Genomic DNA, 21446 nt, shown 5'->3' on the forward strand with positions numbered 1-21446 from the left:
TTCTGTTTATTTACAGTTCCTCAATTCACAGATAGTTTTGCAATATTTACTTCTCTTTTTATAAATCGTATTAAAAATTGAAATATAATTGACATTACAAAAATTTCACCCTTTTAGCATACAGTTCTATGAATTTTGGAAAAAATTACTTCTTTAAAAAGGTGTGATAGAATGCATTAAAATAATTTCAATATAAACATGTTCAAATGAGTTTAAAATCTGCTTAAGGTGAGAATCCTAGTTAGTCTTGATCAATGCAGTTAATTGTACAGACTTTAAGAAAAGACAGTAGGTAAGATAATTCCCCTTGGGGAAAAGAAATGGCCACCCAATAGTCACAGATAAAGCTGGACCCTGAGAGGAACACCAGCCTAAGAAATTACCACTTGCCACTTGCTATCTATGCATAAACAAAACACCTAAAGGGGAGAAAAGTAGCAACAAGAAATAATCTTGACAATCCCTGGTGGAATTCCTGAGAACTCCTAGGAAGAAACTCCCGAAGAACTCTGAATGAGTTCATGGCCATTACTCATTAGAAATACAGTTTTTAACCCACTCCACGACTTTTTCCTTTCTGCACTCTACCCTTGTTCTTTTCCATTTCCATTTCTAAACTGAACCAGAAGGCCCCCTCCCCTTTTTCTTCTGCCTGTCTGTGATACATATCATTCAGTGGTGAGCTCAAATCATCATGTTTTAGTTAAATACCAGTCATTGGAAGTCCCCTGGAATCATTCAGTTCTGAAAATGCAACTCTTCATTTCAGTTTCATATCAAAAGAACATTTATGCTACTTGATTATAGTTTCCAAGTGAATACTATTTTTCAAAATACCATGCCCCGTTTTGTTTCTGAGGCAAAATGGGTTCTGATAGAAACCCGCAAATCTCACTTGTATGAACTTTATTCCTTTTGTCCAAATTTTCTTTGCTCTTCTTGACCACTTCAAACAGAGTAATTGAGAGCATACCTCATGCAGGACTTTCCCTTCTAGATGCCACCCCCTACGTGGGAACACATCCTGTTTGCCCTAACTTTGGCCCAGCTTGTTTGTTTCACAAAACAACTAGCTTTAACCATGTGGGATTGAAACAAGAAATAGATACTCATCAGGAGGGGAGAGCATGCCTGCTGTGCAGGTACATCTTGCCCAACTTTAACATGAAAAGGACCCGGCAAGAAAGAAAACATGAAGCCCTGGAAAAGAACAACAATCACCACGTGCAGGCAAAATGAAAGTGGGCTGTGTATAGGATTCTCCATAGGGATTGCCCGGAGGAGAGAAGGCTGCTGGGCCTCTTCCTGCTTGTCAGATGGCTGAACAAAGAAAGTGCAACCTTAGTGCAAACTGGCTGCTCCCCATGTGCGGCCGAGCACTGACTCCGATCCCTCTGCTCCAGCTGGGGGCCACATGGAATCCAAACGCAACATAATGTCTAATGATGCAACCGGCACCTCTCCGTCTGCAGGAAAACATGGTCCTAGAATGGCAAGCGTGATGGCGTTCTCTTTAACTCAGCAGGATGATCCAATCACCCACCAGTTCACTCTACTCTAAGGTGCTCTTGCTGGATGGCGGGTCCTGTCAGGAGACCCAATTGCTTTATCTCATTTGATACAACAGCCCTATGAAATGAAGGCCATAAAAAATCCCCATCTTATGATGTTGGAGACTGAGGTTCAAAAAGTTGACATAACTTTTCCTAAGCTCCAAATTTAGTGAGGGTGAAGATGAGACTTAAACCCAAGTGTGGTTGACTCCAAAATAAGAGCTCTCGACCTCTTTACTGCACTGTCAGCTAATGAGGCAAAAAGAAACAACTTTGCTCTACACTTTTTTCTTTAGTTATATAAACTCAAAGGGGGGCAGTGTTTGGGCTCCGTAAAGGATGATGCTCAACGTGACCTTGACTTTAGGATGCTAAATGTTTTAGTCTGACTGCTTAGCACTGGCCAATTCTCAGTGTTTTTACATAACACACGGCTGCTGTTCCATGCATATATTTGATGAGTGGATACCTTCAGCCCTTGGATGGTAATGACTAATCTTTTTTGTGGTTAGACAGTTAAATAAGTTACTCAACCAATGTGCAAGAATAAACTTGAAAAGTTTATGTGGTAAACTTACCTCTCACACCTTTCCCAACAGTCAGACAAACGTGCCCTGAATTTCTCTGTTAGTTTCTGCTGTTCATTAATGAATCCCCTATGCAGACATATCTTCAGTAAATAGTCATGAAGAAAGCATCAATGTTGCATAAAATATACCATGTTAGACCAGGAGCTATCAGCCCAATGCCATGGAGGAAACCACCAGAGGATTTAGCACCCTTTCAGTTTAGTCAACAGAAGCTTTTTATGTTCTTAATATCCTCATGGGAATTATGAACTATTGGCACATTTGAACATTTTATATAGGAAACAGAATTCTAATTTCTCTGCTAACTGGTGCTGTTTTGTAAGGTAGATATTAGCACATCACTGAGTAATAAATAACACACAACCCAGGACAACCATGAAAGGGATGTTTGGAAGGTAATCACATGCTTGCTAGGCGGCTGAAAGGAGGTCTGAAAGGGATGTTTGGAAGGTAATAAAAGACAGACTATCCTACAGAATATGGTGAAATAGAAATGACAGTCATATTTGGAATGAACACAAAGCTTTATTTATGTGCCACACATGTGGAAATAAGATGAATTTCCAAGAAGGCCTAAAGAAAGTGTATTGATTCATTTTTATTTCACTTTTTTCCCTCTCATTGTAATGTGGGAACGCCCATACCACATGAAGAATAAATTCACAGTTACAACCATTCAAACATGTTCACTGATATGGAAAGTTTGTAGTGTCGCTTTGTTAAGACTTCGCATCCACATTGACCAGTGCATCTTCATACATGTGGTGGCCTGGCTGAAAGGATGGATTTGCTTGTGGCTGTCAGCATAGTTATTTGATAATATTGTTATAAAAGGAAAAGGAAAAATTAGGCCAATCTACCTATTTCTAATATATTTTTATGTCAATCAAATGGGGTAATTAAAAGTGCTTTGAAACTGTAAGACATTTTATCAAGAAGATGAGTCACAGAAATATAATGTGAAATGAAAAAAGCAAATGACAGAGAACGTTATAGAGTATCATACCATTTTGATAAATAAAATCAAGCAAAACTAAATAACCTATTGCTTAGGCTACCTATATATGTGATAAAACTATATGAAGAAAAAAAGGGAATGATGTGCATAAAATTCAGTGTAGCTGTTACTTATTCCCAGGGAGCAATAGGAAGATCTGATAGGTTAGTAACACATGGGTAGATGCACATTCTAGTGTTTGAACAAGTGGCAGTTTTGTGGACATATATTATGCTTTAAAATTTAAATAACTATTACCTATATTTAATAGTTATCAAAATATATTTAAAAGATAATAAATGTTTATTCCAGATGATGCTCATAATAATAGTACTAAGAAAATTCAAATTCAAATGTATCTCTGAATTATTAATGATATTTTGGGGGTCATGAGTTTTTTTAAATTGCTTCCTTCTCACCTTCCCTTCTTTCCTCTCTTTCTATGTTCTATTTGTTCTTCCAGCCACACACTTGTATTGAATACAAAGAAGCACAAGAAGCAGTAGAACGTAGACATATGAACTAGCAGAACAACTGTTGAGACTTGGAGCCTGGCTCTACCACTTGCTGTCTGGTAACAGTGAGCGAGGTCACCAAACATCTCTGTGCCTTATTTTTTCCCATTCTTAAGATGGGGATAAGAGTCAAATTTATTTCAATGGGCTATAATGGAGATTAAATGAGTTAATGTTTGTAAAATGCTACATAATGTTAAATTAGAGCAGCGGTTCTCAACCTGTGGGTCACGATCCCTTTGGAGGTCGAACGACCCTTTCACAGGGGTCGCCTAAGACCATCAGAGAACACATATATAATTACATATTGTTTTTGTGATTAATCACTATGCTTTGTTATGTTCAATTTGTAACAATGAAATTTGGGGTCACCACAACATGAGGAACTGCATTAAAGGGTCACGGCATTAGGAAGGTTGAGAACCACTGAATTAGAGGAACACTGTGCTGGCAATTGAAGTATGTATAACAATAATAAAGATGTGGTTCCAGTCTTGGCCAGTTTATTTAGTCAGTTCTTCAGAAACAAAAATTGGATCCTAAATGTACCATAATATTACATAAATAACAGAGCTTGAACAACAAATGAAAATTCTGTAAACACATTTTGAGGAAAAATACATTACTTGGGCTGGTTATAAGAATTGGATTAGACTCCTGAAGATGAAATAACTATTTTCCTCCACCCAGATCTGAAAACAATCCCATGCATTCACTCTTCTGCAGAGAGACAACTGAAAGACCTCAGAGATGGAACCAGTGTCCCCATGAGATAAAACTGTCAGGCTGCTCATTAATTACCTTGATAAACTGTAGAAAAAATATTAGACCAACAAAAGTTCATCGAGATAAAGAGGAGCTGAGCATAGGCAGTGATTTTCATGTTAGTCCAAGAACTGTTACAAACTGTCACCTCCTAGGACTAGATTGTAGACTCCATAGACCCAAGGAAAACTGAGGAATAAATATAAGATTTCAGTCAAATTAATTGCAACCATGGGATGAGAATTTTTTTGCAGGAATTAATTATTCACATATTTTTCAGTCTCAGGGGATAACTATGCATTTTATATTCACTTTGGTAAAAATACTTTTTGGACAAAAAGTTTCTTTTGGGAGAAAACCTTGTAATTATTTACTGACCCATTAACTCTCAGGATTTTGTGAAAATATGAAGTTTTGGACTTATTTCAGACATTGTGGCCTAGAATGAGAGTGAATTTATATTGTTTTATTTCCTTAAAGTCACCCAAGATATGATGAAGTTGTCACAAGATGAAAAAATGCTAGCAAAGAACTATGACGATTGTAATAACCAGAAGTCATAAGAACAAATATGCAAACATGTGGTTTGGGGCAGGAACCAGATGAAAAGGTTGTTACAAATGTCAACCTAGGTTCAGGAGAAAGAAAATTAGAAAAGAAATGAGAACTGAACAACAAAGATAAAATGAAAGGCAAAAATATAGATTAACAAAAATATATTAAAGAGTTCATGAGTCTATTTCATTCCAATCCCTATATAGAAAGGAAATCTGATGAAAAAGCAACAGAGGATGGTGCAAAAGATTGTCTTTCTTTTGGTTTAAACACAGCTGTAGTCTCACACACTCTGCCCTCCTGTATAATTGAGGCCTGGTGTGTTCCAATTTAGGAACAGGAAGGAGGACAGAATCTGATGATCCATTCTAAACCTGAATGATTTTCTATTTTGCATCATTGTCTGAACAGGAGAGCACTGGGCTAATGTCTACACACACACACACACACACACACACACACACACACACACACACCTACATAGGCTCTTACTTCTGAAGACCATATAAGTTTTCCAACACTGTAAAAGTAATGTCTACTTCAAGCCCATCATTCTTGGATGATTGTGTCATCTCATCACTCACCCGCATAGAGAGGTAGGTCTTTCTTGTTTAAACACGTAAATTTAAGGAGTCAGGGATGCTGGAGATTTTTGACTAAACTCACTTTCAGTGATCCTACCAACCATATTTCTACTGCTTCCTTAACAAGACCCAAATAATAGCCCCCTCTGAGGCTGAGTGTTTGCCATGCTCAGAGGCTAGCCTTCTGTCTCCATTTGCCACTACTTGTCACTGCTGCACCCCAAAGATACTGCCGACAGGCTCTGACTGTGCAACAGAAGGCGTCATTGTGGAGTCACGCATATGGGACAGTTCTACAGCACGTTTCACACATCGCTTTCCGTGAGAACGAACACGTTCAGTGCCAACTGCTGACGTTAAAATATGGCTACAGTATTAAAAGAAACTTTCTCATAATTGAAGAGATGTCATAGGTCATCCTTTCTAGGACAACACTAATAACAAAAATGTAAGACAGAAAATAAGATTGAAAGGGAGGAAAAGGAGAAAAAAAACCCCAATCTATGAACATTTAAAATATCCTTTTCATTTGGAAAGAAACCATTGTAACCAACAAGGAGTGGATTGTTCTGCGGCTCCTTACTGCCTTCAGTATTTGGATATGGCCATCACTGAAGTGTCTGTTTTCTACAGCCTGATTTCAAATGTAATGTAAAAAAAGAAACAAATGTCTCATTTGAGCTTTGAAAAATGTATTATAAGTGAGCATTTGTATATATAAGACTCATAATGCAGTCACCTTAAGACGTCAAGGCGACACTAAAAACGTTTTACATTACAAGTGGAAACTATGCTTTTCAAAAGTCAAGAGAAGGAACAAACTGCTAATCTTCACCGCTGGCACTAAAAATAGAAGCTCATATAATGACATATGCGTTTCCCCTTTTAACAGCAGTTAAAGCTAAGCCTTTTGTAAGAGGCCGTTTGGCTGTCAGAGCACCCATTTAACACTATCGAGGCTCAAACTTTCAATTCTCTTGACTAATTATTGTGTTCACATTGGTTTAAATTATTAATTTATTCATAATACCCAATTATAATAACTAATAAATTTCAGGCAATTTTGAGACAGGTACAATGTTCCCTTCTTTAATTATTGATGCAGAAAACGCCACCATTTTTATTTGAGAATGATGTACTATTTTAGACATGCTGACAACTATGACAAATAATAATAAAGCAAAACGCAAAGTAGCCACCATCCAGAGTTAGTGAATTTTCAGTTTTCTGTCCAGTTGACCCTCAATCAAACTGGTTGGAACTGTACATGTCTATTTATACACAGAATTTCCTCAATAAATAGAGTCTGCCTTTCCACCCTTCCTATCTGTGGGTTTTGCATCTGCGGATTTAATCAACCACAGACTCAATGAATTGCTGATTCAACCAACCTCAGGTGGAAAATTATTTTTGCATTTTCAACTGCAGATTCCTGTTTTTTGTTTGTTTGTTTGTTTTTTTGCAGATTCCTAATCTCAGGTTGAAAATACTGTTTTAAAATACTGTTTTCCATCTGCGGTTGGTTGAATCCATGGATGTGAAGTGCAGACTGTGGAGTCAAAAGTTATATGTGGATTTTCCACTGCACAGGGGTGGGCACCCCTAGACAATGGGTTGTTCAAGGGTTAACTGTATTTGCTTCAGTTTTATTTTTGTTTCAGAGACTATTACTTATATATTTGTTTCCTGCAGTTTTTTCCCCAGAGGTAACTACTGTCCACAACCACATATATTTCATAGAATATTATGTGATTATGTACTCAGAAATACTATACAGTTTAATTTGGATTGTTTTCAAGCTTTATATAAGCTTATGTATAAATTGTATTACCCCTATTATTCTGTGACTTGCTTTCTTTCTATTCAAAATTATAGCTTTGGGATTTAGTCATAATGAGGCATGAAGCTCTCATTAATTTCTCTTCACTATTTTTGGAATAACGTTTCTTTATATGGATTCATTTATCCTCTTTTGGCAAGGAGTAACAGCAATCTTGTATGTATATTCTCATGTAGAGTGAAAAACTAGATGTGAAATTGTGTTATGTAGTATCCGTCTTCAAATTTACCAGATATTGCCATATCCTTCTCTAAAGTAGATGAACCAATTTATAGTCCCAGTGTGTTACATTCTCACAACTGGATGTTGTCAGATTTTAATTTTTCAAGTTTTCTATTTTTAAGCTTTTTATTATGCAAAAATGTAAACATATTAAAAATGTAGAAAGATAAGACAGTGAACCTAGAGGTATCTAGCTTTACCAATACCTAAAAACAATAATTTTTAAATGTCATTACATATACAATTAGGATCCAACTTTTCCTAATTGTGTTATGTATCATTACCATTTGCTTATTTGTATCAGGATCCGAATAGTTTAAATATTGCAATCATTTGACATGTGGTAATGATTATATTAATTTATATATCATATAAATTAATTTTATATATTGTTAATTTTATATTCACTCTTTCCTATTTATTTACTTTTGCTTTATTTTTAAGAAACAGGGTTATTTGTCTTAACGAGTTTCCCATAGTTTGGATTGTGCTGAATATATACTAGGGTGTAATTTAACAGTTTCCACTTTGCACTATATATCTTGCAGTTAGGTCCAGAATCTTGATCAGATTAATTGTTTTTGGTACTAATGTGGCATGTGTGCTGGTATATACATTTCAGGTTCAATTTGTATATACATTTCAGGTTCAATTTGGGAGAAATGCTATTTCATATGTAGTAGTGTGTACTATCTTCTCTTCGTTTCTGTATTCTTGATGCTCTGGCATCTGTGGCCTTGTTGACTGGGGCAAACACAACCTTAGAACCCCTACTAGACCCACATCCTCTCTCTGGCTCTTACATTTCAAGATTCAAGATTCTCTGCTCTAATCTCCCAGGACTGGGTGCCACACAACTAAAGATCACCCGTAGAGACCAGACCTGCTGATATTATTCACACTAGCAAAACCTTAACAGTTTCCCTGCTTCGCTTTGCCTTTCCCCCAGAAAACACAACAAAAGCCGTGCTTTCCCTTTGCTCCTCTGCCTCCTGACCAAACTTGGTGCTTCTCCACGGGGCTCTGAGTGGTGTGGTACGCCCACTCACCTTGGGAAATGTAAGTAATAGAAATCTTTCAATGGCATTTAGCATCTCCATGTCGTCACTCATTCTTCTCTATAAATTAAAATCCCATGCGTACATTTTGAGACATGTACTTCTATTAGAAAGCAAGCAATATATATATATCCTATATAATAAAAGGCTAATATGCAAATTGACTGAACGGTGGAATGACTGATTGCTATGATGTGCACTGACCACTAGCAGACACTCAATGCAGGAGTTGCCCCATGGTGATCAGTGTGCTCCCCATGGGAGCGCTGCTCAGCCAGAAGCCCTGAGCTGGGCCTAAGCCATCAGTCGGACATCCCTTGAGGGCTCCTTAGTAATGTTAGTAATATATATTTGGTGATGTTAGTAATCATTGCCTAGATTGTTTCATTAACAATTGCAAAATGCTGATATTCTAATTCTGTCATTCATTCTTCATTTATTAGCTAAAATCTTTTTTTTAAAATCCCATTACCTGTTTGGATTCCTTGAGCTGTAGTTTTTATTGGAAAGTCAGAGGAAAAACTTGATCCTTTACCTTTATTTACTAGTTATGGAAATGACTTGGTTCTCTAGCATCCTCCAAAAGGATGAATGAAGGCTGTTACGGTGGTTATTGCTGTGTAGTATCATTGTTATCTCAAGGATATGTAAATGTTTATCTCAATCCTTTTTGTTATTCTTATTATACTTAGACTAGAGACCCGGTGCACAAAAATTTGTGCACTCAGGGGTGGGGGGAGGGGGGTCCCCCAGCCTGGCCTGTGCCCTCTCACAGTCTGGGACCCCTCAGGAGATAACGACCTGCTGGCTTAGGCCTGCTCCCGGGTGGCAGAGGGCAGGCCCAATCCCTAAGTGCAGCCCCTGGTCAGGCTCAGAGCAGGGCCGATTGGGGAGTTGGAGCGCTGCCCCCTGTCATGCACAGAGCAGGGCGGATCGGGAGGTTGCAATGCCACCCTCAGTCACGCTCAGGGTAGGGTCGATTGGGGGGTTGGGGCACCGCCCCCTGTCACACTCAAGGCAAGGTCAATGGGGAGGTTGCGGCGCCACCCCGTCACACACAGAGCAGGGTTGATCAGGGGGTTGGGGAGCTCCCCCCTGTCACGCACAGAGCAGGGCCCATCAGGGGGTTGAGGAGCTCCCCCCTGTCACTCACAGAGTAGGGCCGATAGGGGAGTTGGGGCACCACCCCCTGTCACACACAGAGCAGGGTGGATCAGGGGGTTGGGGCGCTGCACCCTGTCACACTCAGGGCAGGGCCAATGGGGAGGTTATGGCTCTACCCTGTCACACACAGAGCAAGGCCCGTGGAGGGGGGTTGGGGCGCCACCCCCTATCACCCACAGAGCAGGGCCGATCAGGGGGTTGGGGCGCCGCCACTGTCACACTCGGGGCAGGGCCGATGGAGAGGTTATGGCTCTACTCTGTCACACACAGAGCAGGGCCCGTGGGGGGGCGGGGGTTGGTGCACTGCACCCAGTCAAACACAGAGCTGCAGGGCAATCAGGGGATTGGGGAGCTCCCCCCTATCAGGCACAGAGCAAGGCTGATCAGGGGGTTGGGGCGCCTTCCCCTGTCACAAACAGAGCAGGGCGGATAGGGAGGTTGTGGCCCCGCCCCCTGTCACTCACAGAGCCGCAGGGCGATCAGGGGGTTTGGGCTCTGCCCCCTGTCACGCTGATCCCGGTGCTGGGAGGCATATTACCCTTTTACTATATAGAATAGAGGCCTGGTGCATGGGTGGGGGCTGGCTGGTTTGCCCTGAAGGGTGTCCTGGATCAGGGTGGGGGTCCCCACTGGGTGCTTGGCCAGTCTGGGTGAGGGGCTGAGGGCTGTTTTCCGGGTGGCGAGTGACTGAAGCTCCCAACCGCTCCTTGTTTTCTTTTTCTTTTTTTTTATTCTGGGCCAGCTTTAGCTCTGAGGCCTTGCTGCTGAAAACATTGATACAATGTTGCGGTCTGTCTGGCTTTCAGTCCGGCTGGTTTCTGGGGTTTTGTTTAGCTTCTTATTTGCAACATAGTACGTAGTTGCTTAGAGTTGCAGCTGAGAGGCCGGCAAGTTAGGCGGGGAATGTAGGAGTCCACAGTCACTGAAGCAAGCAAGCCTCCCTGTTCGCTTCAGTGCACGGCTGCCGGCCGCCATCTTGGCTGACAGTTAATTTGCATAAGGATATGCTGATTAGCCAATGGGAAGGGTAGCGGTCGTAAGCTAATTACCATGTTTCTCTTTTATTAGTATAGATTACATTTGAGCTGTGGAAGCCTCTTTACACTGGCTCTTAAGTCCTTTACAACCTTAGGGGTATTTAGAGCTTCCTTGCTGAGGGGGACCATCTTATACATATGTTCTCAAACCTGGAATCAGCTATCTCTCTAAGGAGTCCTGGTTCATCTTAGTAGGAAATGATATTTAGAGACCACAATATGGAGACCAGGGCTGCATATGTATCAATTTATGTATGGTCTCTTCATTCTTGTTTTAATATCTTATTATCATTACTTCAACAGCTTAAAGTCCTGAAATTTTTAAATCAAGTCCTTTTACCATTTTCATTTTGAAAATTTGAAATTATATACCATATAAATTTTAGAATCACCTAATCAAGCTTCACAAAAAATTAAATTTTTTTTTGTAATTTTATTGACTTTATAAATGATTTTTGGGATAAATTATATCTTTGTATTATTGTGTTTTCTTATTCATGAATGTGGCATTTTTTCCTTATCCTTAGATATTATTTTTATCTTTCAGAAACATTTGTCTTCTATATGAAGTTCTTGCTTATATCTTCTTATATTTTTAAAGTATTTGTGTCTATTGTAATTTTTTTCTTTACATATATGATATATGCATTTTTCTGTTCATATATATTTAAATATGTTTTTATTGATTTTTAGAGAGAGAGGAAGGAGGATGGAGAGATAGAAACATCAATGAGAGAAATGTCATTGATTGGCTGCCTTCTGCCTACTGGGCATCAAGCCCATAAACTGGGCATGTGCCCTGACCGGGAAATTGAACCAGTGACTTCTTGGTTCATGGGTTGATGCTCAATCACTGAGCCATACCAGCTGGGCTGTTCATATGGTAATGGTATAATATGTTAAATGAGGTTCAGAGGATAGGACAATCTGGCACTCAACTTGAGAGTGTATGAATAAGAAGAGAAGATTAAAATTGATCAAATAAATATTTCTCAAAGGGACAAAGTAGAAAAAAAATTTATATTGAACTGGCCAGTCCACGGTAAACAAACTGAGGGTTGTAGTAGGCCAAATAACATACAGATGGAAAAGTAATGAAACAGGATGGATGTAAAAAGCATGGTCTATCTTAGTTTGCCCACCTTTGATAGCTAAGATAAAGAGAAATGTTTCTCTCCTAGAAGAGAAAAGAGCAATGTGAAGTGAGAAATGTTAGAGATCAGGGGAGTGGTAGGGCTGTGAACAATGTAGTGTAGTTTCAAAGGAAACCAGAAATTCATATTTTTGTGATTTCTCTTGAATTGCAAGTTTTGGCACTTAATTAAAATGTTTTAAGAACACTTTTTGACTGTATAAAATACATATACAGACCAATAATGGTCTGAGAGCCACTCTTTAATGAGCCCTGTATTAGAGGTTTTATAAATAATATGTATTACATTTTAATATTTAGATAGTTGGAGTAGTTCAGTCAGTGGAGAAGCGGGAAGAAGAACCCACTTGGGGTGACAGGATTTTTTCAAATTCAAATTTCCCATCTCACTAGCAATTCTGATCCTTTCCAGTAGGCGGCGTCTGTCATTCTATTTGAGGATCTCTGCCACTGCTAATGGGGGAATGTGTTTTCCTTAAATTATGTTAGGATAGAAAAAGGTGAAGCAGATGATCTGTAAACACAGACTTTGAAGTCTGGAAGAAATTGTGAAAGGATCTGGTCCCACCCAAGGCTATAAGGCGAGGAAGCAAAGTCTCACAAAGTTGACTAACTTGCACAAGGGTACATGTTGAATTAATGACATCTGCTGATTTTTTAAGCTTTTGATTCTTTAAGTTCTCAAGTGTTGTGCTGCTGGGTACAGCCAGCCCAGTTAGTCAAGATACTGCATGACACATCAAGATCCAAGGAAGTGCTAGGCTTTTCTTTATGCATAATCAGGCTTTAATTACTTGCAACTACTCAACTGGAGATTGAACATACTACATTCTCTTCACCATGCTTCAATAAGAATGGGGGGGAAAAGAATTTGAAAGGTCAGTGAAGTCAGTAGTTGAATAAGCATGCAGGGCCTTGTATGTGTAGTGATTATGCTGTAGTTTTCCACTATAGTTTCCAGCACTGCTGATGGAGTTTGCATAGGGACAATCCCTTCATCATGGTATTGCTAGATAAAATTATCATTTTTTTACTACAAGCTCGTTATAAAAACTGTGTTGTGTGTGTGTGTGTGTGTGTGTGTGTGTGTGTGTGTGTATAAAACAGAAATGTTCATGCTGTTAAACAATCAGTATAAGGAATAGTAGAAAGTAAACTCTTTTATGACCAAAATAAATATGAATAAATGTCATCTGATTTTTTGGTTTAATTTCAGGCAAATAATAATAGTAGTACATGTTATCATTTATTGAATCTTTATATGTGTCAGAATTGACACTAAGTACTTTGCAAATTATCTCACTTGATTTTTTAATCAAGCCTCTGAGGCAGCTAGTTTTACAAATGAACCTGCGGCTTTAGTGATTAAGTGTGACCTTAGATTTAACCCGAGACCTCTGACTTCAGAGCCTGTACTATTAATCTCTGCATTGCACTGCCTACCTAAGCAGATGCTTCAAATTACATTAGCATCATCTAAAATTCTAACAAGGTCACTCATCATAGTCTCCTAGGGGATTAAGAGAGTTTACCAGGGCCATTTGTTCTTCACTCCCATTTCTCTTGGAAGTTCTGAGACTTGATTTCCTCAAAGCAAAATCTGATTAGTGGCATTGCTCAAACTTCTGTCTTGTGTTTCTTTCTTAGCACATACTACATCAATAGTTTGATGTGAGACCCCATAACAAAGAAAGTGAAAACACCCATGAAAATTATGTCCAAATGAATAAATCTTATAAATTAATTTGAGCATTAGTGAGATTATCCAACAATATATTGTAAATTTAGAACCTAATAAACAAATGATGTGCAAAAGTTGCCTACAAAATGTGAACATGTAAATATTTTAAAATCCCAGTTTAAGCATGCTGCTTAATGAGAAAGAGCTATTGTATGATGTTGAACAGAGTAATATAGCATTTATGAGAAATTATATATTCACTTGAGTTTCTCTATGGAAGTACAATTAATCTGTGAGCAATTAGGTATTGGGATGGAAATTTCTTGTTTTCTCAGATAATACTTAGAAGTTGAGGTAAGGGCAATTAGTTGTGGTTTACTCTCCCAGGCAGTAGAGCAGATTGCTAGATAGGAATTGAACTAAGAAACTTTTGGACATGTAAACTCTTTTAAACCTTAGCTGGTCACTAGTATTTACCCCTTCCATCATGAAGTGTCCACACCTTCTTTAGTGGCTTATACATGTTTTTCCACAAGATTTTGGCCCCAAAGTTTTTTTGGTTTTATTTAAATAAGTTCATTTGCATTTTCTAGATGGTGGTATGTAGCAAGCTTTCTAGTTTGCTACACTCCCAATCATTTTCTGTTATATTAATCTTAGCGACTTTACTCATTCACTTTTTCTGATCATTAAGACTTTGCAATTTGCAATCCTATTTCATAACCTAGTGGAGAGTGACCTGTAAAGAAATTCAATAATACATTTTATTTGAGCAGAGTGATTGTGGCATAGTGGGGCACTATTATAGACTGAATGTTTGTGTCCCCCCCAAATTCATATGTTAAATCCTAATCCCTGATGTGATGGGATTAGGAGGTGGAGTCTAGGGGAGGTGATTGGGTCATGAGAGTGGGACTAGAAAAATCTAATAAAAGAGAGCCCAGGGAGCTCCTTGCCCCATCCTACCACATGAGGACACGGCAAGAAGATGGCCATCTATGAACCAGAAAGTGATTCCTCATCAGCCACCAAATCTGCCAGCACCTTGACCTCGGGCTTCCCAGCCTCCAGAATTGTAAGAAATAAATTTCTGAGTTTAAAAGTCACCTAGTCTATAGGTATTTACAAAGGGGGAAGTCTCTAGGAAGGGTTTCAATAAACAGGTAGCTCTTAAATTGATATTAAAAGATGTATAGACATTCTCTAGGTGTAAGGGAGGGTATGCTGGGAATATGGAGCATATGATCAAACAGAGAAGAGGACCAAAATTATGAAGGCAGGTAGAAGACAAATTATGGAAACCATTAAATGAGACTACATTGAAAGGCAAGTATTCTTTACATGTACCCTAAATAATACAACCCTAATTTATATTCTAAATACGTGTATCATCAGTTGTGGGCATAGGCAGAAGTGTGCCCTAGCGAGTAAGAAATGGGTTGCTTACAGTTTAATGTTACATAGTCGTCTTGAAGATGAAAACTAAGGGGCATGAGGAAATTTTCTAAGGTGGTGGAAATGTTCTCTATATCCAATGGGTAATCAATAGGTTATACGAATATGCACATGAATCAAAACTCATCAGACTGTATGCTTAGGGTCTGTTACTGTATATAATAATACCTTAATGAAAAGATAAAAAGCAGAGAACATTGTTATATAATCAATATAATGATTATGATGTTTTAATTAGAATTACAGGTGAAAATCTCTCAGAGTTAGATAACCATTGACCTTTTTTTTTTCAATATTGGGTTATGTTTCTAACTTTTCTTGGCCAGATATTTTCTTCACTCTTCAATTTAAGCAGTCATTTCCAGAATATCAATTCCATGAAAAAGTAACTTATCTTCAGTTCTGATTTTTATATGGATGAAATTTGGCAAAAATATTATCAATTCTTGTATTCTCATTTTCTACCCAGAAGGTACTGTTTAGACAGCATAAATTTTAAAGAATTGAAAAGTAGAAATAAAGTATTCTGAGAATTCTTAAGAAGAGGAATTAGTGGCCAGAAGTTATTGCCATAATCATGATTGGGATGAGCCCATTTTAGTTATGTTGTGCCAAGCAGCTCATTTGATCCATTCTGCGAGATTCAGTGGGTGAGAATGTAGGGTTTGTACTTACACAGATGTGGGTTTGAACATTGTCTACCATTTAGTAATTATGTGACCGTGGACATGTTATATAACATATTGCTGCTATAACACATTACAACGAACTTAGTAAATTAAAACAACACAAATTCATTATCTCAGAGCTCTGGAGATCAGAAGCCCTAAAATAAGTGAGTAGGGCTGTGCTCCTTCTGGAGGATCTAGGGAAAAATCCATTCATATGACTTTTCTAGTTTTTAAGGCATTTCTTGGCTCATGGTTCCTTCTGCCAACTCCAAAGTCAGGCGGCTGCTCAAGTCTCTCACTACATTACTCTGACACTCCTTTTCCACAGTCAGATCTCTCTCCACTTCCCTTTTATGAAGACACTTCTGATTATATTGGGCCCACCTGGATAATCCAATATAATTTCCCATATTAATCCATCCTTCACTAATCACATCTGCAAAGTGTAAGATAACATATTCACAGGTTCTGGGGATTCAAACTGACAAATTTGGGGGGAATCATTATTCAGCCTTATCAGTAGAATAGGAATAACAACACAGATTTTATAGGATTACTGTAAGAAATGAATAAGATGGACAATGTAAAATTCTTGGCATAATGCTTGGCATATGGTATACACTCAGAATTCATTTTTAGTATTAATAATGATGCACTCATTATCAAGTGATGAGTGATATAATTATGGGCAAGTTATTTTGTCTCTCAGAATCTCAGGTACTTAAACTGAAAATGGGGATAACAATACTTAATTTACAGAGATTTGTGGTCAGGATTAGAAATAATATATATAAGGTACCCAGAAGTACAAGCATCTCCAGTAACTCGATAAAAGAACTAACAATGATAACCATCAATGAGATGATGTTAAAGAGGAAAATAACTGAGGGGAAGCTCTTTCATGTTAGCAGATGAAAGCATTTGAGTTGATTTTATTCCGCAGGTCAGCTGGTAAAAAAGAGCTTTTGCAAGCTTGATTATGACTTCCTGATTATTTTTTCTTTAAAATCTTTTAAGGAGGGTCAGCATTTGCTTTCTGTCTCCTTATTCCTTTGAATCATGCTGAAAATTTTAATCCTTTTACTTTGTGCCAAGTAGCATATTCCTTATGTCGAATTCATTCAGTTAATTCTAGAGCACAGTAAACCTATGTAATTAGTCATACTAACACCCACATAGTTAGCTTTCTATGTAACGTAACATGTGACAAACACATTGCAAATCTGAACTGAGCTCCCAGCATGCCATGCTTGCATGACATTCAGGCCCACCATGTAATCAATCTCCAGCATGAAGTTCATGATCCAACAAAAGAAACTCACCCACAAAGGCAAATTGTTATCGTTGGTATAAAAGTGCAAGTAACTGAAATAAGTATATTCATGTGTTTAGATTCTACTGAAAATCAGTTTATTTGTTGGTGTTCTCTTTCCCTTTTGATACACACATTTACACATGGAGACGGATTGCTTGGGTTCAAATACTGGTCCTTTGCTTACTAGCTGTGTGACTGGGTTACTTAGCCTTTCTTTTTTCAGTTTCCTCATATGTAAAATGAGGGTATGTACTTCATAGGATTGTCAAAGGTGATATTGTAGGAAGTATTAAATGTGTTAATGCATATGAAATCTTTACAATAGTGCTTGGCACATATAAAGAATAGATTATTATTATTATTATTGCTGTAGGCTTTTTAAAAATGACATTTAACTTGTCACTTCATCTAAAAATTGTTGCCCTAACTGGTTTTGCTCAGTGGATAGAGCGTCGGCCTGCGGACTGAAAGGTCCCAGGTTCGATTCCGGTCAAGGGCATGTTCCTTGGTTGCGGGCACATCCCCAGTGGGAGATGTGCAGGAGGCAGCTGATCGGTCTTTCTCTTTCATCGATGTTTATAACTCTCTATCCCTCTCCCTTCCTCTCTGTAAAAAATCAATAAAATATATATTTAAAAGTTGTCTACATGTCAAGTGATGGATTTAGACAAAATGAACACCAAGTTTGTCTTTTATCACTCTACAATTTATTTAGGGTTGGAGACACACCATTGTACTTTCTGAACACTAAAGTTATCTTATCAGTTTTCTGACTGCACAGTCAGACCAATCCCAAAGAGTAATCCAAAAGGATGGATAATTTTACCAAAGAAAGATTCAATATACTTTTGTGTGTTTTACTGATATGCTGGGCAAAATACAGCTGAATAATAGCCACTGAACAAAGTCTGGTAGCACTAAAGGGCAGCACAGCAGGATTCTTGTTAAAAGACCAAAAAGCTATTATATAGCGACACAAACACTCTTACTAATTCCATGCCCTCATCATATCCCCAGTGCACTGAGCCGTGTAATTCATCTGTCGCCATAATGCAGAAAGCCTGTGCTCACAGGGTCATCTGTGACCTTGTACTTAGTGTTACAATGGATTTGTACTACATTTAATATTTTATGGAATAAAAGCTATCCTTAAGGTGGTTAAAGTTGTCCATAGGGCATAAGACAATGCCAGAGAATGAACAAAAGATGAATTTTGTATTTCTTTTAGATTCTGCCTGAATAGGGCATATTTAACTTTACAATATGAGAAGTGGTTTCAAAATGTTATCTTTGGGAAATGTGCAGGGTAGGTAATATATTTGGGAGGGTTTAACGACTGTTCATCCATACACCATGACCCCAGAATTCTAAGTGATTGTAGCTGTGACTGCAACTTGGCGAGCCTTGAAAGTTCTCCCGGCCAAGCCCAGTTGTATATGTGTGAAGACGGGGTTCAGGAGAGCTTCCACTACTCGCCAGTGTCATAGAGTTTCTTAGAGGCAGAAGCTAGATGAGAAGGCTAGTGTCTAGTTCTTTCCACAACATTAAATGTTTTCTTCTTGCTAAATTTTACTGACTTATGGAAGTCAAAGGAATCACTATATCCACATCACTTTTAATTAAATTTATTGGGGTAACATTGGTCAATATCATCATATAGGTTTCAGGTATGGGTTTCTATGTTAAAAGATCTACATCACTTTTTAATCCCATATCCAGACTAATCTAGAAATGCATTTACTAAAATATGATCACATTTTGCTGTTAAACTCCCAGTCTCTCTTTTATACTGTTTTTCCTTGCCAGAAAGTCTGTCATAAGTAGGATTTCTCTCGTGGTTCCCGAAAGAGGTGATTTTGGGAGCCAATTGACAGAGAGCCAGAACCCTGAGGTTGTCAGCTCATATCCATAGACATTTACATGCACATTTTTATTGAAATGAGTGTTTGAGGCACAGCCCAAGTATCAGCTTTTCCCATTGACCTCATGTAGGACAAGGGGAAAATGAATTGTTGCTTAAATTCAGAAGTTGTCAGATTTCATGTCCTGTAATCCTGCTGTGACGGCATCAGTTGATCGGATCACGAACGTTTACCACAGGAAGCCCTGTGTGAAGCATCCCCCATAGAGCTGTTCTACACTAGATGGTAACTGATCAGGTCTAGTCACATTATTTTTGTTTTAGAAATTTGAGAGTGAGAGATAGAGATGGAGAGAGAGAGACAGAGAGAGAAAGAAGTAGTAGCTTCTCAGATTCTTAGACAGTTACAAGGAGCCATGATTATAGTAGTTTTTTCATTGTGGCAAGATGTTTTGTGTACATTTTGTAAACACGTAAAGATACATTTAGCCACCTAACACTGTTGAGTGCAAAAATTATTAAACTTCTTTATCAAATAAAAGTTTTTGAAAACTATTTTTTTTGCTGAGCATTTAGTCATTAATCACAAATATGATCAATTCAATCTCCTGAAATAGTTTACACAATTAATTTATTATTATTCAAATAAAATATTTAAAACTCAGACATATAGAAATGAATATATGCATAAAGTTATTCTAAAATACTAACACTATGGTTCTAAATTCATTTCTTTTTTTCTATGCTAGTTTCTATATCTTCCTGGGGTTTCACTATACTGATTTTGATATATTCCAAAGGTTTTAATACTCCAATTTTAACATCTTGCTAGGGTTGCAGAAATATTAGTACTCCATGCCCTGGCCAGTGTGGCTCAGTCAGTTGGAGCATTGTTCCACACATCAAAGGGTCATGGGTGTGATTTCCAGGGCATACACAAGGTGCAGGCTCGATGCCTGGTTGGGGTGCATACAGGAGGTGGCCTATCCATGTTTCCCTCTCACATTGATGTTTCATTCTCTCTCTCTCTCTTCCCCTTCCTCTCTCTCTAAAAATTCAATACAAACATATTTTCAGGTGAAAATTATAAAAAATAGACTAAAAAGGAAAAACAAAGAACATCTTTAGACAATAGAACCCACAAGATCCAGGTGATTGATGGATTTCCTGTTGGAACAGTGGGACTTGGATGCTCCTTCCTAGTTGACTCACACACAGATCATTAAGTCTCACAGGGAATAACTGTCTGGAAGGGTATGGAGAAATTGTCTACTTTGAGTCAATTGTCACACCTGGTCCCATCAGCTATGGTCAAGGAGAGGGCATAGGGCCACTCAATAGAGATCATGGTTATTCAAGAAACTAGGGCCTGCCACCTGGTATATGTTGAATGTTTGTTGAATGAATGAATGTGGTATCTAAAGAAAAGAATAAAGCACAGGGACTTGAAGATGAAACTTGGCAATGCTCTAGGATTAAAGGCAACAAAAAACAGAACAGGAGTATTAACTTTATTGTCAGGCATTTTATACTAAATAAAAACAAGCTATATTGGAGGATGCTATGCCATCTGTTCACCACATAATTATGTGGGTTAGGAGCCCTGCCAGCTTAGAGGTATGATTCCATAGGCCTAATTCTCGGTATTATTTCCTTCTGCTTTTAGGTTTTTGCTGGTTATTTTGTGGGTTTGAAGGTATTTCCTATTATAGCATGTAGCAACAGTTTCCTCATGTATTGTATCAGGCCCTCAGGAGGGAGAATATAGCTGGAATGTTAGTAGTATTTTTATTTCTTGGTGTATATGTTTATTAGCTTATTGTGGAAACATCTTCTTAGACAATTACACATGGTGATGGTTTGGTTTAGCTGTTTGCAGCATACTTCTGAGCCCCGGGGATGATTGTCATCTGGGCTACCTATTTTTCTTCTGAACAAGAGACATTTTAGGATGGTTCTGCCTTATTATTATTACTAGAGGCCCAGTGCATGAAATTCGTGCATGGGGGTGTGGTCCCCCTCAGCCCACCCTGCACCCTCTCCAATCCGGGACCCCTCAGGGGATGCTGACTGCTGGTGTAGGCCTGATCCTGGGGATCGGGCCTAAACTGGCAGTTGGACATCCCTTTCAAAATCCAGGACCACTGGCTCCTATCTGCTCATCTGCCTGCCTGCCTGATCGCCCTAACTGACCCCCTGCCAGCCTGATCACCCCTAATCGCCTCTGCCTGCCAGCCTGATTGCCCCTAACTGCCCCACGAAGGCAAATACACAGTATCTATAAAAACTCCGATGCGCCAGGGGAGAAGAAATAGGGAGTGATACAAAAAAGAATTTAATTCGATAGTTTTGAATTTATTATTAGCCTTTCCTTTGATTGTTATATGTATACTGCAGGAACGAGGAAGCGGGAAACAAACCGCTACTCCG

The sequence above is a fragment of the Myotis lucifugus genome, unplaced genomic scaffold (genome assembly GCF_000147115.1).
Source record: "Myotis lucifugus unplaced genomic scaffold, Myoluc2.0 scaffold_0, whole genome shotgun sequence".
In the NCBI taxonomy this organism is placed as follows: Eukaryota; Metazoa; Chordata; class Mammalia; order Chiroptera; family Vespertilionidae; genus Myotis; species Myotis lucifugus.